At 35.4% G+C, this 18,030-nt stretch overlaps 1 protein-coding gene across 1 annotated transcript in view; it reads left to right on the top strand.

The window, feature by feature from the left end:
• The first annotated feature begins 8,327 nt into the window (after window positions 1–8,327).
• Window positions 8,328–18,030, top strand: part of MACIR (macrophage immunometabolism regulator) — a 93,920-nt gene continuing 84,217 nt past the window's right edge. Inside the window, exon 1 of the mRNA XM_051995004.1 lies at window positions 8,328–8,611. The gene's annotated coding sequence lies outside the window, so the exon portion shown is untranslated. The remainder of the gene's footprint in view (window positions 8,612–18,030) is intronic.

Here is an 18,030-nt window from a genome sequence, read left to right as displayed (position 1 = left end):
TGTTAGGAAGTGTTTCCTGACAATTGATCCTAAACTCATCTCTGCAACTTAACTTCTGCTTCTGTTCTCTTAGGCCAAACAGTTCAAGTCAAGCCTTTCAGAATGTTAGCCCTTTAGAAAATTGAACACTATTGATTGGGAAGGGAAATACACAGTAACTATTGATCATGAGAGCATTGCTTTAAAAATTCCTAAATCTTTTCCAACGGGACCAAAAATTCTTTTTCTGATTCCTCTAATCTTTAATTTCCAATCATGCAGACTTGATTTTTGGTTTTACTCTGCTGAATTTTGCTTTACACAGTTTTATTATACGAAAACAACTAACTGCAATTCTGTCATCCTATTTTCTTCCTGACAGGTTGCAAATGCATAGTTCATAGCAAGTTAGTTAAGAATTTTGGAGCAGTTAGAATTGGCTGCAGCCCAAAACAACTCAGCAACAGGTTCCTCATTGTAGGATGTCACAGATTTCAGTAAGCAGAATGACTTTGGAGAAGAAATCAAATTATCTCCTCAAAGTTGTCCACTTGGCAATGATCTGAATGACCAAAGACCCAACTAAGGCACAGGAGTATTGATGAGGTCTAGATGGGGGACCTAAATGAAATTAGGGTTTAATTGAGGTCTAATCATAGGTTCGGGTACTAGGAGTCAAATAGAGTTCTCCTGCAGCCCCTTTGGATTAGGCACCAGGATACGAAGTTAAATGAGGTCTAGTGGCAGCGCAAGAGTTCCCTATAAAAGAATTTACAGGCCCCAAAAGCTAGATTGATAAAAGAGGTTTATTATGAGGTTTGGAAGTAATGTTAAAGTATAATTAAGGAAACAGGTGAAGGTAGAGATAAGAAGGGCACCGGAAGCAGGATTACCATGGACAGAGGGTCCTGGCATGCGAGGTGTAAGGCTGGCATGTTTGGAACATAGGCAAAGAGAGGAGTACAGCTTAACGCTTTTATAATGAGAGATTTAGCTAAAGGGGCCTGTGGGTGGAGTCCCAAGTTGGCTCAGATCTGGGTGGGACTGGGACAGGCCCAGATCTTCTATTGGAATTCAAAGGGACAGGATTTGTAAATCCAAAGGTCCTGGATTGATAATGCATCAACTAGGAGGGGTTGGGAATCAGAAAGAAAGGATAATCAATTCTTAAAGGGACTACACCCCCATCAGTATCACAAATGTTGCTCTCTGAAAGTCTCTGCAACTCCTCTTACTAAAGTAAGTTATTACTCTTTTTCTTTTTTAAAATTATTCATTCTAAATGAAACATTGAACAATTTTCCCAAAGGAAGCTTCCATTTTGGTGGTTGTTCATTGTGAATGATCCTGAGTCCTAATTGCCTCTTTTTACAAAGTTTTGATAAGTTTCCAAAATTGTAGATTTCCTTGTTTCAAATTTTATATTTGCTCACAAAAAGAGGAGCTAATTTCCTAATGGTTGTAAGTTAACAGAAATCTTTATTATACTAATTTAACTTTGAATTCACCTAAATGAAAAATAATTCAATTTTAAAATCTCAGCTTCCACAAAGGCTACTAACTGATTAGATTTAAAATTTCAGGACCCAGTATCATCCATGTTCTCATGCTTGGATGTTTGTATCATATGTATATGTATGTATGACAATGATTCCAATTAGATAATTTTATTTATAATTTATTTTCTTGATTTAAAGTTTCTATTTTTATTAAAACAATTTTGACTTCATACAATATTAGCAGGAATTACACTATTAAAAATATCTAATGGAGATTGTACTTCTCTGAAGGGCTCATAGCTTTTTATCTTTTTAAAAAATCACTCAAAAATCAAGTTAATTTATTTTGTCTTTTCTTAATCTAAACTAAAGTATCATTTAGTAAAAATTCCAGAGTACCATTTTGATTTTGAAAGCTTACAATTGATAAGAATTTCTTTTATATTTTGTTTTTATTTCATAAATAAAATTTTATTTGTTCTCAATTTGCATGTTCTCCTGTTCCCTCCCCCCCCAAATTTGGTGATTTATACTTTCATAAAGCACATACTCATTTTAATTTGCTATTTTGTAATTTGAATACCCTCTATTAGGTGCACATATATTTAAATTTTTCCTATGTTTTTTAAAAATTCTTGTTTAATTCTGTCTTCATTTATTCTTTCCCTAACTTACTGCAGCCTTATTTGTAAAATTTGAACTTAATTTTAAAATGATTTGTCAAACCCAAAGACCCCAGCTTTTGGCATAAGAACTCACTATTTAACAAAAACCACTTGGAAAATTGGAAATTAGTATGGCAGAAACTAGGCCCTGACCCACATTTAACAACCTATACCAACATAAGGTTGAAATGGATTCATGTTTAGCCATGATGCAAATTATGAAATATATTATAATATATAAAAATATGAACATATGAATAATGATGAAATATATGAATATAAGCAAATTAGAATAATAAAGAATAATCTTTCATCTGTGGAGAAGGAAGGAATTTGTGGCCAAAGAAGATCTGGAATACATTATTGAATACAAAATGGATAATTTTGATTATATTAAGTTAAAAAGTTTTTGCACAAACAAAATCAATGCAGACAAGATTAGAAAGGAAGCAGTAAACTGGGAAAAAAAAATTCACATTCAAGGGTTCTGAGAAAGACCTTATTAAGAATTCAAGCCTTTCTCCAATTGATAAATAGTCAAAGAATATGAACAGACAATTTTCAGATGAAGAAATTAAAACAATTTCTAATCATATGAAAAGGTGCTCTAAATTACCATTGATCAGAGAAATACAAATTAAGATAACTCTGAGGTGCCACCACACACCTCTCAGATTGGCTAAGATGACAGGAAAAGATAGTGACGAATGTTGGAGGGGATTTTGGAAAACTGGGACATTGATAAATTGTTGGTGGAACTGTGAACAAATCTAACTTCTGGGGAGCAATTTGGAACTATGCCCAAAGGGCTATCAACTCTGCATACCTTTTGATCCAGCAGTGTTTCTACTGGGCTTATACCCCAAAGAGATCATAAAGGAAGGAAAAAGACCCACATGTGCAAAAGTATTTGTGGCAGTTCTTTGTAGTGGCAAGAAACTGGAAACTGAGTGGCTGCCCATCAGTTGGAGAATGGATGAATAAGTTATGGTATATGAATGTTATGGAATATTATTGATTTCAAAGAGGCCTGGAGAGATTTACATAAACTGATGCTAAGTGAAATGAGGAGAACCAGGAGATCATTATACATGGCAATAACAAGACTATACAATGATTAATTCTGATGAACATGGCTCTCTTCAACAATGAGATGATTCAGACCAGTTTCAATGGTCTTTTGATGAAGAAAACCATCTACACCCAGAGAGAGGACTGTGGGAATTGAGTGTGGATCACAACATAGTATTTTTACTCTTTTTGTTGTTGTTTGCTTGCATTTTGTTTTCTTTCTCATTTTTTTCCTTTTGATCTGATTTTTCTTATGCAGCATATTTGTGTTGGTATGTAAAGAAGAATTGCACATGTTTAACATATATTGTATTACTTGCCATCTAGGGGAGATGGTGGGGTGAAGGAAGGCAAAAAATTTGGCACACGAGGTTTTGCAAGGGTAAATGTTGAAAATTATCCATGCATATATATTGATAATAAAATTTTAATAACATGAATGATAATTTGTCAGTACAAGTTTGACTTTTAATTTACCTTAAAAATTGATTAAAAATTCAGTAGTATTATTAAATTTCACTTAGCTTGCTTTCTGATTTCAAAACAAGCACTTAGGAATACTTAGGGGTTCACCTTCAATTTGGGAGCCCTAATCAGGACTCACTCGGTGCCCTCAGGTTGGTTGTTTAAAAACAGTCAACAACAGAGGGGCCAATCAACTCCAATTCTACTACTTTTACTCCTTTCTGAAGATGTTCTAAAATTGCTTTCTAATAAAAAAAAAATTCCTTCCTTCAGTAAGCTTATCTGAACTTTATAGTTTTTAATTATACCTTTATTTTAGACTAAAATTAAAATCAGTTTTAGAGATTGATAACCCATATATCAGCTTTAGATTTTAAATTTCTAGGAGATTTTAAAGTTAGGATTAAGTAAGTATAGAACTTATAACCATCTTTTGGCTGGGGTCCTGCTGTCAGATTAAGATAATTTTTCCTAATTATGTCAGTGGTTTAATAATTTCATCTTAAAAAATTTAATTTAGTAACAATATGAAATTGCTTTAGTCTAATTTGCCAATTGGGTATATTTAAAGTGCACTTTTGTATTTAAAACAAGTCCTTAATAAATAGAAAAGAGCTGGTTACAGTCCCATTCCTCAAGACTTTTTGGCAAAGCAATATTATTCAGAAGACGAAAAACTAAATAAAACTGAAAATCTTCAAATATTATGAAGATAGAGGGGTTAACTCAAACAGTTTCCCTAATTTTAGGAGATTGTTTATAACTTTCTAAAGGTAATCAAAAGTTCTATACTTTAGCCAGAACAGTCCCCTAAATCCCTTAGTATTCTCACATCAAATTTTAGACAGCTTAACAGCTCCTTGATTTCCTCACCTCAGTAAACTAAAACGAGCTTTTTTTTCAGGTCAGAAAAGGTGGGATTGTTCATAAGACTGTCATACACCTTGACAGTTTACCAAGTTCTCAATCAGTTAAAGAAATTGTTCTACTAAGGAAGCAATAAGTTGGGAAATCATTTTTACATTTAAGGGCTCTGATAAAAGCCTGATTTCTAAAATATATAGAGAAATGACTCAAATTTGTAAGAAATCAAGCCATTCTCCAATTGATAAATGGCTAAAGGATGTGAACAGATAATTTTCAGATGAAGAAATTAAAACTATTTCTAATCATGAGAAGGTGCTTTAAATCATTATTGATCAGACAAATGCAAATTAAGACAACTCTGAAATACTACTACACAACTCTCAGATTGGCTAAAATGACAGGAAAAGACAAGGACAGATGTTGGAGAGGATGTGGGTAAACTGGGACACTAACACATTGTTGGTGAAGTTTAAATGGATCCAGCCATTCTGGAGAGCAATTTGAGGCTGTTCAAAAAGTTATTTGACCCAGAAGTGTTTCTCTTGGGACTATATTCCAAAGAGATCTTAAAGGAAGGTAAGGGACCCACATGTGCAAAAATGTTTGTGGCAGTCCTTTTCATAGTGGCAAGAAACTGAGTGGATGCCTATCAGTTGGCGAATGGCTGAATAAGTTATGGTATATGAATGGTATGGAATATTATTGTTATATATGAAATGATCAGCAGGATGATTTCAAAGAGGCCTGGAAAGACTTACACAAACCAATGCTAAGTGAAATGAACAGAATCAGGAGATCATTGTACACAACAACATCCATATTATATGACGATTAATTCCGATGAACGTGACTCTCCAACAATGTGATGATTGATGCCAGTTCCAATGATCTTGTGATGAAGAGAGCCATCTACACCTAGAGAGAGGACTATGGGAACTGAGTGTGGATTATAACATTCTCACTCTTTTTGTTGTTTGTACTCATTTACTTTATTTTTTTTTTATCTGATTTCTCTTGTGCAGCAAGAGAAATTTATAAATATGTTTAGACACATAGGATTTAACATTTTAACATATGTTGAATTGCTTGGTGTCTAGGGGAGGGGATAAGAGAAAGGAGGAGAAAATCTGAAATACAAGGCTATACAAGGGTCAATGTTCAAAATATCCATATATATCCATCCAAAATAAAAAGCTTTATTAAAAAAAAGAAATTGCTCTACTTACAAGAATTATTTAAATATTTTTTTTGTTGAAAACTATTCTTTAAAAGGCAAAAACCTGTTTAAATTTTGCCAAAAGGAAGTTTTCTATCTAGCTAAAAATGAGGAAGTAACAGTTCTACTGCTGAATCGCCCTCATCTTAACAAAACGAAAATTTTTTAAAAGGAGGGAAAGAAAGAAAAAGTAGCCTCTGTTTTAAAAGGTTAAAATTATAATTATGACTATGTAATTTTTATAAAAATAGAATTTGAGTGCTTGCCAGAGCTTATAAATTTGGATAGATAAGTTATAAATTCAAATAGTCCCTCTCAATCCAGTTGGGAACCTTTCTTAAAGAAAAATCATTTAGAATAAATCAAAGCAGACTTATAAATTTTTAGATTAGGGAAACAGGCTCAGAGAATTTGAGTACAGATGGCACCTCCTAAGGCCTGTGTATGGATTCACACTGGCTCTTGGGTAGATGACCATCTTTCAGGTGAAGGATCAGCCTATTAAGGAAGACTGGCAAGAATTGTATTGGCAATGACCCATCACCAAAACTCTGATTGTTACAAAACAACCTTTTATTTCCTTTTCTTTATAAAGATGGATTATGGAAGCATTCTTGAACTGTGAGATAACCTCTTGCCATATAATCTGGAAGATTTCAGTCACTTTCTGTATGAATAGTGGAATTCCTGCCTTGTAAATCCCAGCTGGAATAAAATCAGTATAAAGTGCTTTGCTTGGAGAGAAGTGTAATGGCATCCCAAGTCTCTTCTTCAGTTGGAAGTTTGGATAGAGAGGAATTGACTTCAACCTGAGGTATATTTTCAGTGCCTTAAGCATTGCTTGATAATGGTCTGTTATGAACACTATGGAAGCTCATCTCTCAAGGATCATGTCCTTATCACTGATCAGGATTGCTCCATCAGTGCTGAGCAGTTGAGATGAATCATAAATCAGTGACCCACAAATAGTCTCCAAATCATCACAGAAGCACTTCATATTGTTACTATTAGTGTATTACTTAATTTCACCTACCTTCTCACTGAGCCCCAAATCTTATGTCTTTCTAAGCATCATTTGTACTAAAAAAAAAAGTTAATAGCTTTTTATTTTCAAAATACATGCAAAGATAGATTTCAGCATTCATTCTTGCAAAACTTGGTCTCTCCCCTAGATAGCAAGTAATTTAATATAGGTTAAACGTGCAATTCTTCTAAACATATTACATATTTATTATGCTGCACAAGAAAAATCAGATCAAAAAGGAAAAAAATGAGAAAAAAAAAAAGCAAACAACAAAAAAGGTGAAAATACTATGTTGTGCTCCACATTCAGTCCCCATCATCCTCTTTTTGGATGCAGATGGCTCTCTCAGTCACAAGTCTATTGGAAATGACCTCAATCATTTCATTGTTGAAAAGAGCTAAATTCATCATAGTTACTCATCACATAATCTTGTTGTTGTGTACAATATTTTCTTGGTTCTACTCATTTGACATCTTCAAATCATGCAAGTCTTTCCAGCCTTTCTGAAGATCATCCTGCTGGCCATTTCTTAAAGAACAATAGTATTCCATTACATTCTTAATCTATAACTTATTCAGCTATTCTACAACTAATGGGCATCCACTCAATTTCCAGTTTCTTGCCAGTACAAAAAAGAGCAGCTGGAAACATTTTTGTATTTGTAAGTCCTTTTCCCTTTTTTATGGTCTCTTTGGGATAAAGACCCTGTAGAGACATTTGCACTTTAATTTTGAAGTTAAATGCTGCCTTCTTAGATTTGGAGAAGCTATCCTACTGGTAAACCCTGTGGAGTTCTCATTTTTTGTTTTGCAGCTTCTGAATTTTCCCATCATTTTGTCAAACCAATCTTGATGTTTGAGAGTGTTCTGGCCCAGATGAGCAAATTTGGTGCTGATAGTCTCTGAACTCCACCTATTCTTTCTGCTCCATTATTGCCAACCATTGCTCAGTTTTCCCTCCAATTTAGAAATGGACTACTCATATTTGGAGAAAGGCTTTAATTTGTTGCTAATAAATCTTCTGGTAGTCATCTTGCCTTAGGGCCACCGCTCTTGTTGAAAACAAATGATTAGCTTAGAGAGGATTTCTGTGATTGTTCTAGTACTTTGCCCTACACATTGTCTCCATCACTTTCATGTCCTTTTTGCCTCACAATGACAGTGTATTAAATGCCAATGTTTGCTGTGAGAGTGCATTCATGTAGTTTTATTGTGTTTAGGTAAATGGAAGATAGTTTTGGATATAAAAGGTAATGAGATGCACAAGTCTTCAGTAGTAAGAAACCATTGCTGTTGTTTCTAACACCATTCTTCCCAGGGACTCCTTGCCATATCTGATAATCTTTGCCTACTCTGGTTTTAAATTCACCCAGAATTATAAGCTTGTCCTCTTTTGGCACATTCATGAAAAGAGTCTCCATCCAGGTCTTCATAAAGGTTTTTTTTTTTTTTTTTGCCTCATTAGGTTTTGTCATGGTGAGAGCATACCCCTGGTGATTATGACATGGCACTGTCTTGTAAGATACAGCATTGTCATGAATCTGTCCACTCACTCCTTTTAGTAGACACACAAGCTTATAAACTAGATTGGTTTTGATTGCAAAACCTACCAGCTCATGGCACTCTTCTTCACTGCAACTACTGCAGAAAAACTTGTATCTGGTTCTGACTTCAGTAACCTGGCCTTTATTTGCCAGTCTTGTTTTACTAAGAACTGCTGTTTGGATGCAATGCCAGCTGAGTTCTCTTACACAAAAGCAGTTCATCTTTCAGATCAACTATACTTCATGTAGTACATAAATATGCCCACATTCCATGCAGTAATGGTGAGTGGAATCATCTTGGCAGAAATTTTTGTACATTTTGTGTGTGTGTGTGTGTGTGTGTGTGTGTGTGTGTGTGTGTGTAAGAGAGAGAGAGAGAGAGAGAGAGAGAGAGAGAGAGAGAGAAGAGAAGAGAAGAGAGGAGAGAGAAGAGAGACAGAGAGAAACAGAAAGAAAGAGAGAGAAAAAAGAGAAGAGAGAGAGGAGAGAGAAGAAAGAGAAGAGAGAGAGGAGAGAGAAGAGAGACAGAGACAGAAAAGAGAGAGAGAAGAGAGAGAGAGACAAAGAGACAGAGAGAGAGAGAGAAGAGAGAGGAGAAGAGAGACAGAGAGAGAGAGAGACAGAAAGACAGAGAGAAACAGAAAGAAAGAGAAAAAAAAAGAGAAGAGAGAGAAGAAAGAGAAGAGAGAGAGGACAGAGAAGAGAGACAGAGACAGAAAAAGAGAGAGAGACAAAGAGAGACAGAGAGAGAGAGAGAGAGAGAGAGAGAGAGAGAGAGAGAGAGAGAGAATCTCTGCCTGATGTAGCAAGTGAGCCAGGGTTGAATGAAGCAGATAATTTTTAAAGCGCCTTTCCTTCCCTCATGCTAGGAGATGAGTGGTGTAGTCCTTACAAAATACTGCTCAGACACCTAGGGGATGCCTAAATCCTACTGCAGCTTCAATTCAGTGAAGGACCCAATGGTCCTGGCCACCTGGGTGCAAGGTTGTGAATACAGTCCTAGTGTATCCACATCTGTTGTTTCATCATGTCCCTGTCACCATAGGACTTTGGGGTAGGTAAAAATGGAAATTAGTGATGTCTTTTGCATAAAATTTTCACTTAAGGGAGATGTAAGTGGCAAGACAAAAGTCAAGATGACTGGTAATGGCTCAGGATGCACTGGATGACCTTGGTGTCTTTGATGTCTAAACAAGCTCTAAGGACTCCCCTCCCCTGCACCTGCTTCAGCCACTTTCGTGGCTATTGGAACAAATTGTTCTCATCTGCCCATTTTTCACAGGCTTGGGCTAGACACCCCCCTAACTCATTGATTGGTTTGTGGCACTCACTTGCTGTTGATCTGGTTTAGCTCATCTGCCAAAACAGCTTACCGGAGTGTAGCCATTGTCCATGCTACAGCTTCTTAGAGCCACAGGTGAGAGTTGTCAATCAGATGAACATCAAAGGTGGAAAAGACTCCTCCCACCAGAGATACTAGTCTTCCCTGAACACACTCTGTTCCCTATAGTTGATCCAGCAGTTAACAAAAGGAAAATGACTTAGCAATAGCATGTATAGAATATTTAGTAATTATAAAACATTAATTCAATTGGGTACAATGTCCTTGCCTGTGTCCCAATACCTACTACACCTCTGTTGGGGTAAAGTGCTGCAGTAGGTGCTGCCATTGTCTTCCCATGCTGGGACCTAACACTAACCTAGAAAAAATGAGGGTCCATTTACCCCTCACTAAATGTCAAATCAACAAGCATTAAGTATCTACTATGAAAGTCCCAGAGAGAAAGTTATAGTTCATAGTTCCAGATTGAGTGAGGAAGGTATTTCTTCTTTTAATTTCATGCAGCAGTCCTTGATGGCAGTAAATAATTGAGCACTTGGTAAAATTATCTACTTGTCCAATTCTGAAAAGCTCTTTAGGATCCTCAAGATGGTCAAGTCTTATTATTTGAAGTATTTTCCCCAGTGCCTTCCACTCTTAGTTACTTCCTAAGTGCTATGTCCTGGGCAGCTAGATAGTGCACTAGGCCTGGAGTTAAAGAAAGCTCCTCTTCCTGAGTTCAACTCTGGCCTCAGACACTTACTAGCTTCACAACCGTGGACTTATCACTTAACTCTGGTTGCCTCAGTTTCCTCATCCTATAAAATGAGCTGGAGAAGGAAATGGCATACTACTTCAGTATCTTTGCCAGAGTTTGACATAACTCAAAACAACTGAACAAGTACTATGTAAAGATTCCCAAACATCTTATTTCATCATAGTTCTTATGCAATCTCCCAATAAACAGAGTTTAGGGACAATGTGAGCTTATCACAGCTGATAGATCTCGAGATCACTACCAGAACTAAATATAAAGTTTTGCAAATTCAACAAACTACATTTTATAATATTTAACATTTCCAGGAAACAATTCTCAAAGACCTTGAACACATTCACATCTGTTTCTAGTTGCAGAATGTCTAAAGAAAGTTTATTATTTTTGAAATTCCCTGAGTTAGTGGGAGCTTCCTTGTGACATGTGATTGTGGGGATTATAATTCCTCAGTCCAGAAGAAAAAAACATTGAGAGAGAGCTGTAAACTAAGGGCATTTTATTAAAGCATCCATCGTCTCCTCTAATGAAATGGATCTTACTCAAGATCTGAAATTCCCCCTTCTTCCAGGGCCTTAATTTTATAAGGTTTAATGCCAGATTTGATACTTGAACACTCTAAAGGGGCTACTCAACAATACAGAATCCCATTAGTTGATAGAACTTGATTCAAGGGCCAAAAAATATCAGCAAGAAATAGTATGTCAGCCGGGAGATCTTGGGTTGGGGTAGGTAAGAAATAAGGAAGAATGGCCTCTTTTACCTAGTCAAAAAAAAAAATCAAACTGAGAGGAAAAGACCTTTAGGGTTTCTGGCCAAAATCAAAAGAATTACTATTTACAAATTCACTCTGAATCAATTAGGGGCCAAACAATTCTTACTTAACCTTAGTCATTCAATGGACATTGCCTCAGTCAAATTGGGATCTGCTAAAGATCTCAGCTTAAAAAAGCCAAGGTCTCCCACTGAATCTGGGACTATTTTAGCTGTCCTGATCTATATCTGGCCATTGGATCAGAGGGCTCCGGAGGAGAAAGTGAGACTGTGACCTTGCACAGCCATCCCTCACTTACATCCAATTCACTTGCATATCATGGCATCACTTCCCTGATGCCATGGTCCTCTTCAAGAAGTAAGAACGAACAACCTTTGTGATTAGAGCTGCCCCCCAGGAGACCCAACTGGAGCTAGTCAATTGGACAACAGGGTTCTTTCTTACCCTCCTTGTTTAAATGGATATTGTTTTGTCTAAGGAACCATTCCTTTTTCCTTTCCTTGGTGTTGGGAATTTATTTAGCTATACTTGTATTACAAATAGGTTTATCACTCTTAGAGGCAGAAAAACAACTCTATGTTTAGCTTAAAGTTATAACTTTATCTATTATAAAGTTTATGGAATTAGTATCTAGATAAAACAATTTATCTTACCTCTAGGTGGCACCTAGCCACTGAGCTAGAAAAGAAAATTTCCATACTCAAATAGTGAAAGCTTTTCCTGATTATTTTCTGTATGCAAAGTATATATAACACATTTCTTAGAATAAATTTATGTGGAAAGAGAACAAAGTCAATATAAGAAGTACAGAATATAGTAAGGAAAATTACAAGCAGACAGTAATGAACAAGCATTTGGAGGTAGGTGGGAAGAGATTTAGAAATAGATAGAAACCTTCCTAAATACTTCCTCATGGAGACACTCAAACTTCCAAGTCAATACAGTTAGAAGGAATTCCAAAAAGAAGTGAGAGACCAAAACAAACTGCTTATTAACTTCAGCTGATAGTTCACAATTCTAGTTGCCACAACATGGGTCTCTTGCCAACATTCTGCTTCCCAACTCCACTGCCCTGCTTTACTGTCAACTGAATTTCAAGTTTCCCAGGATGAGTGTAATCCAGTCTATTTCAGTCATTCAATGTTCAAATACTAAAAGAGGAGTGAAGGGATGGAGAAGTGAAGAATGCTGCTACTTTCTTCAGATTACAAGTCCCATTGTTCTTAGCAAGTCTTTGGACGCTACCTTCTGTCATATACATGTTTCAAAGAAAAGGGGGGCTGTTAAAAGGGAGAAGAAAGAAAGGGGGGAAAGGAGTGAATTCCAGAGGTGAGGAATAGCCTGTAGAAAAACTGAAACATGTTTGCAGTTGGGGTACAATAATGTGGATTTTGAGCTTATTTTCTTCTCTTGTTAGAAAGTAGCCTTACCTGCTGTTATCAGGTATAACTAACTCCCAGACTATCCTATTTGTATAAAGTGATTCTGAGGATGAAACTTTTTATCAATCTCACTGTCTATCCCTCAAACTTATGGGCATCCTTAACCAACCTTTAAGATATTGATTAGCCTCTTTTTAAACAGGTTTGGGATCTGGTCTGTCAGATGCATTCCATCTGGCTCCTCCTTAATCCCTCCCTTTGAGCCACTAAATTCTCCTCAGAGAAATCCCCAAGATTGTATCTCCTCTTTAAAAGATCTGCTTGTGATGAAGATCTTTGCTATGTCCTTTCCAGGACTAAGCTCACTGTGAAGTACTCCCTCTCTCTCTATGGTATCTTCCCTTTAATAACATTTCTCCTTACTATGGGTAACTTTGGTTAGTCTTGCTACACTCTATGGATTTAGGCTGCCAGTCAATAACATATTCACATATTCAGGCCTCATGGTGTATTCCTTTAATGGATTCTTCTAAACTCCTTTCCTTTATTTTTTCCTTAGTAATCCTATTGCTCTCCCAACTCTATTTCCCATTTGCCATTTTTGGTGCTTATTTTGCCTCTTCATTTTCTCTGTAGCCTCTTCAAAATAAATCTACCTTTTGGCAAAGAAAATGGCCATTGTGAATTTGTCATATGTTTATTTTGTACTAGGAATTGCTACACTGACTTCACCACTGTGGTATATGAACAAAACAATTTTTAAAAGAAGAATAAAGATAAATACAATTTGTTAGTAGTTTAACTACAAAGGTAGAGTGTTAATTTAAAGTAGATCAAATTTTGGTATTTAATGTAATTTAGTATTTTAAACAGTTCTTTCAAATTAGTGATGGGCAGTTGGATAGAGTGTTGGGCCTGGAGTCAAGAAGACTTGAGTTCTAATGTGGCCTCAGATACTAATTTATGACCCTGGGCAAGTCTTAATCTCTGTCTTAGTTTCCTCCTCTCTAAAATAGGGATACTAATAGTATCTATCAAATAGAGTGTGAAGGTCAAATGAGATGTTATTTATAAAAAACATTATAAAAAACATCAACCCTGAAGTCAGGAGGACCTCAGTTCAAATGTGATCTCAGATACTTAACATGTCCAAGCTGTGTAACCCTGGACAAGTCACTTAACCCCGACTGCCTCAGCAACAAATAGATAGATAGATAGATAGATAGATAGATAGATAGATAGATAGATGATAGATAAATGAATAAATAAAAACATTTAGTTCAGTGACTGGCAATTAGTAGGATCTATAGAAATGCTTCTTCTCTTCCCCTTGACCTAAAATGCGAAAGGTGTATTGTTGGAATCCTTACAAATTGTTAAGTCATTAGAGTTGATAGAGACAATAATTATCTAATTTAGCATGGTTCAGTATGATTGATCTGATCTTACAAGGAGATATTATGGGCCAGAAGAAACAAGGTACTAAGTAGAACTGAAACAATGCTTGTGTTCACACTTTTAGAGAGCTCATATAAGCAAGAAGCTCTTAGGGCCAGAGAGCATTCTGGGAGGAAACCCATAATCCCACTCTCAGATCCTACAATCCCACTCTCGGAGAAGGAGAATAAATAGAGCTTCAGTGAGCCAATCAAGTGAGTTCAACAGCTGAAAAGATTGAGAGGGGAGCTTCAAGTGAGTTCAGAGAGAAGTCCTCTCTCGGAGGCAAGACAGATTGATTTCCATCTTCCACCTTTGTGCTGGCTGGAGGCTGAAGAAAGCAGAGGCAAAGGACAAGCTGTAAGAGTTCTTGGAACCAAGCAGAGAGAGAGGCCTCTAAGAAAGTTAACCAGGCTTGGAAAGAGATAAGAAATAAACATTTGGATTTTTTCAGCTGGCTGCGTTTGGAGTGACTATTACTTTTAACTGAAACTAAGGCTGCCTCCAGAAAACCTCCCTGAGAAACCTGTTCCCAGAGAGAACCATTTTATTTTAAAGAAGGAAAACACCACAGTGTATAGTGTAGGGAAAAGAAATATGGTGGGAGATATAGGCATAGCTAACATCTCATTTCTCCATAATTCGGCCATTTTTCAATCTGCCAGAATCTTTTGAATTGTTTCTCTTTTCTCATGATACTTTAATTAGCATCGACAGACATTAGAAAAAAATACAACATACTTAGTGATGTATATGTATTTTTAAAGATGGATAGACAGGGCTAAAATTCTTTAAGGAAAATGTAGTTTTTAAACTCCAAGTTTCTGTCTTTCAATCAGAAGCACAAGTATAATCCATAGCAGAGTCACAGGGTTTCCATGGGGCTTTCAGTTCTATATATTTTTCGAGATGAAATATTCCCTAAAGACCTAGCTGAAGTATGACAAAATGATATAATTAATGCTTTTGTATTGTTGCTAGAAAGAAAATGTTCCTACTAAAATATATTGAATTTGTATCATATTGAATATATTGAACATATTGAATACATTGAATTTGTATCATAGCCCTATCTGAATGAATCAATAATTAATAGGTCTTATTGATATTTTAGTTTAAATAAACAGATTTCAAAGAATCTACTATATGCATTATGCTATACAACAGAGATAAGAAAAAAAAACAAAACAAAAAAAACCCAATTCTTATCCTTCAAGGATCTTACTTTATATTGGGCAGGATATAACCTGTACACATATAAATAAATACAGAATAATTTGAGATTAGGACATTAACAATTTAAGGACAAGGATAGGGATTAGGAAAGGCTTTTATGGAGGTCATGCCTGTTTTGAGCCTTGTTGAAAAAATTGCTTCATCTATCCCCTCCTGTCACAATTTGTAACTACTATTATGTCTTGACTTGCCTGCCTACTGTAGTCTCTGGCTAGTGTGCTTTCTTTCAATCTTTTTTTTTTTAATTTCTTTCACAGTGAAATAATCTTCCTAATAAATAGGTTTAATCCTGCTCACAAACCATGACTTTCCCACTGTCTCTTGGACAAAGCACAAACTCCCTATGCTGACATTCTAGACTCTCCAGAATTTGGCGCCAGTTTACTTTTTTAGTCTTTCTCTCTATTTCTCTTTATGAAATCTGTACAGGTTCCTAACAAAATGGACTATAGTGAACTGAAGCTTCTTGAATTTATAATTATCTGATAGCATTCTTATATGCTTCCCATGCAGTCTCCATGCCTTACCATATATATATATATATATATATATATATATATATATATATATATATATAATATATATATATATATATTCCTTTCACATTACTATATCCTAGTTGCTCTTCAAGGCCAAGTTCAGGTGCCACCTCTAATGAAATCTCTCCTGATTCTTCCATATCCAGCAGAAGTCGATGTTTAGTGTCTTTTGACTCATAATTGTAACTATTTTCCCTTAATTACGACCTACCTAGAGCCAAAACTAAGGCCATGATCTTGACTTTCATATCCCTAAGGCTTAGCACAATACATTGTACATAGTAGGTGCAAAGAAATATTTGCTAAATTGAGTTGAATTTCCTTAGTAGATTCGTATACGAATTGTGTAGTATTTTTAGGAAAAGCATAATTCTGGTATGCTAACTAGATAAAGTTCTCTTCGTTTTTCAACACTGATTCTAAAATGTAAAGAGAATAGTATTTGTGTACACAAATGGGAGAAAAACCAGTTAAAGTGATTGGCTACTTTTATGTTTTTATTAGAAAATTGAGTTGAAAACTGATAACAAATAACTTTTCAGGTAAAGCATGAAGCAAATTTCCCATGCCTAGAAAAAAACAAAAATATTTATATAAACTATTTTTATTTCAATTCAAATGTATTTCTAAGGTACATTCTATAACTATCAATGAAAAAGATTTATTATGGTGATTCATGAGTTGATAATATCCAGGTTGAATAGATATACTGAGCTATGATTTGCATAACTCTTTTGCTCAAGACTGAATAAAGGTTATACAATATAATGTACAAATTTGTACATTTAGATATACAAATAATTTGCAATGGAAGTGGACCAACTAGATCTCATACTGATTTTCTTGATTAGCAAATACCAAATAAAATGAGGATTATCATATGTAAAGTATATCAGATGAGAATTATCTATGCAGTTGTGAATTTTTTAGTTATAATTTACTTTTCTTTTAAAATATATAATAAATTCAATGTCACTTTCAAAGCTGACCTGACCATCTGTGTTTGCTTCAAAACTTCCTTCTGTTAATTTCTTTTTTTTTTTAAATTTTAATATCTTTTTATTGATAGAACACATGCCAGGGTAATTTTTTACAGCATTATCCCTTGCATTCATTTCTGTTCCAATTTTTCCCCTCCCTCCCTCTACCCCTTCCCCCAGATGACAAGCAGTCTTTTACATGTTGACTAGGTTACAGTATATCCTAGATACAATATATGTGTGCAGAACTGAACAGTTTTCTTGTTGCACAGGGAGAATTGAATTCAGAAGGTATAAATAACCCGGGAAGAAAAACAAAAATGCAAGCAGTTTATATTCATTTCCCAGTGTTCTTTCTCTGGGTGTAGCTGCTTCTGTCCATCTTTGATCAATTAAGGCTCTCTTTATCGAAGAGATCCACTTCCATCAGAATACATCCTCAAGCAGTATCGTTGTTGAGGTATATAATGATCTCTTGGTCCTGCTCATTTCACTCAGCATCAGTTCATGTAAGTTTCACCAGTCCTCTCTGTATTCATCCTGCTGGTCATTCCTTACAGAACAATAATATTCCATAACATTCATATACCACAATTTACTCAACCATTCTCCAATCGATGGACATCCTTTCATTTTCCAGTTTCTAGCCACTACAAACAGGGCTGCCACAAACATTTTGGCACATACAGGTCCCTTTCCTTTTTTTAGTATCTCTTTGAGGTATAAGCCCAATAGAAACACTGCTGGATCAAAGGGTATGCACAGTTTGATAACTTTTTGAGCATAGTTCCAAATTGCTCTCCAGAATGGCTGGATGTGTTCACAATTCCACCAACAATGTATCAGTGTCCCTGTTTTCCCACATCCCCTCCAACATTCCCCATTATCTTTCCCTGTCATTCTAGCCAATCTGACAGGTGTGTAGTGGTATCTGAGAGTTGTTTTAATTTGCATTTCTCTGATTAATAATGATTTGGAGCATATTTTCATATGTCTATAAATAGTTTCAATTTCTTTGTCTGAGAATTGTCTGTTCATATCCTTTGACCATTTATCAATTGGAGAATGGTTTGATTTCTTATAAAGTAGAGTCAATTCTCTATATATTTTGGAAATGAGGCCTTTATCAGAACCTTTGATTGTAGAAATGTTTTCCCAATTTATTGTTTCCCTTCTAATCTTGTTTGCATTTGTTTTGTTTGTACAAAAACTTTTCAATTTGATATCATCAAAATTTTCTATGTTGTGGTCAATAGTGA

The sequence above is a fragment of the Antechinus flavipes genome, chromosome 1, assembly GCF_016432865.1.
Source record: "Antechinus flavipes isolate AdamAnt ecotype Samford, QLD, Australia chromosome 1, AdamAnt_v2, whole genome shotgun sequence".
Taxonomy (NCBI): domain Eukaryota; kingdom Metazoa; phylum Chordata; class Mammalia; order Dasyuromorphia; family Dasyuridae; genus Antechinus; species Antechinus flavipes.
Note: the sequence above shows the minus strand (reverse complement) of the source record. Positions and strands in the feature narration are given on the sequence as shown.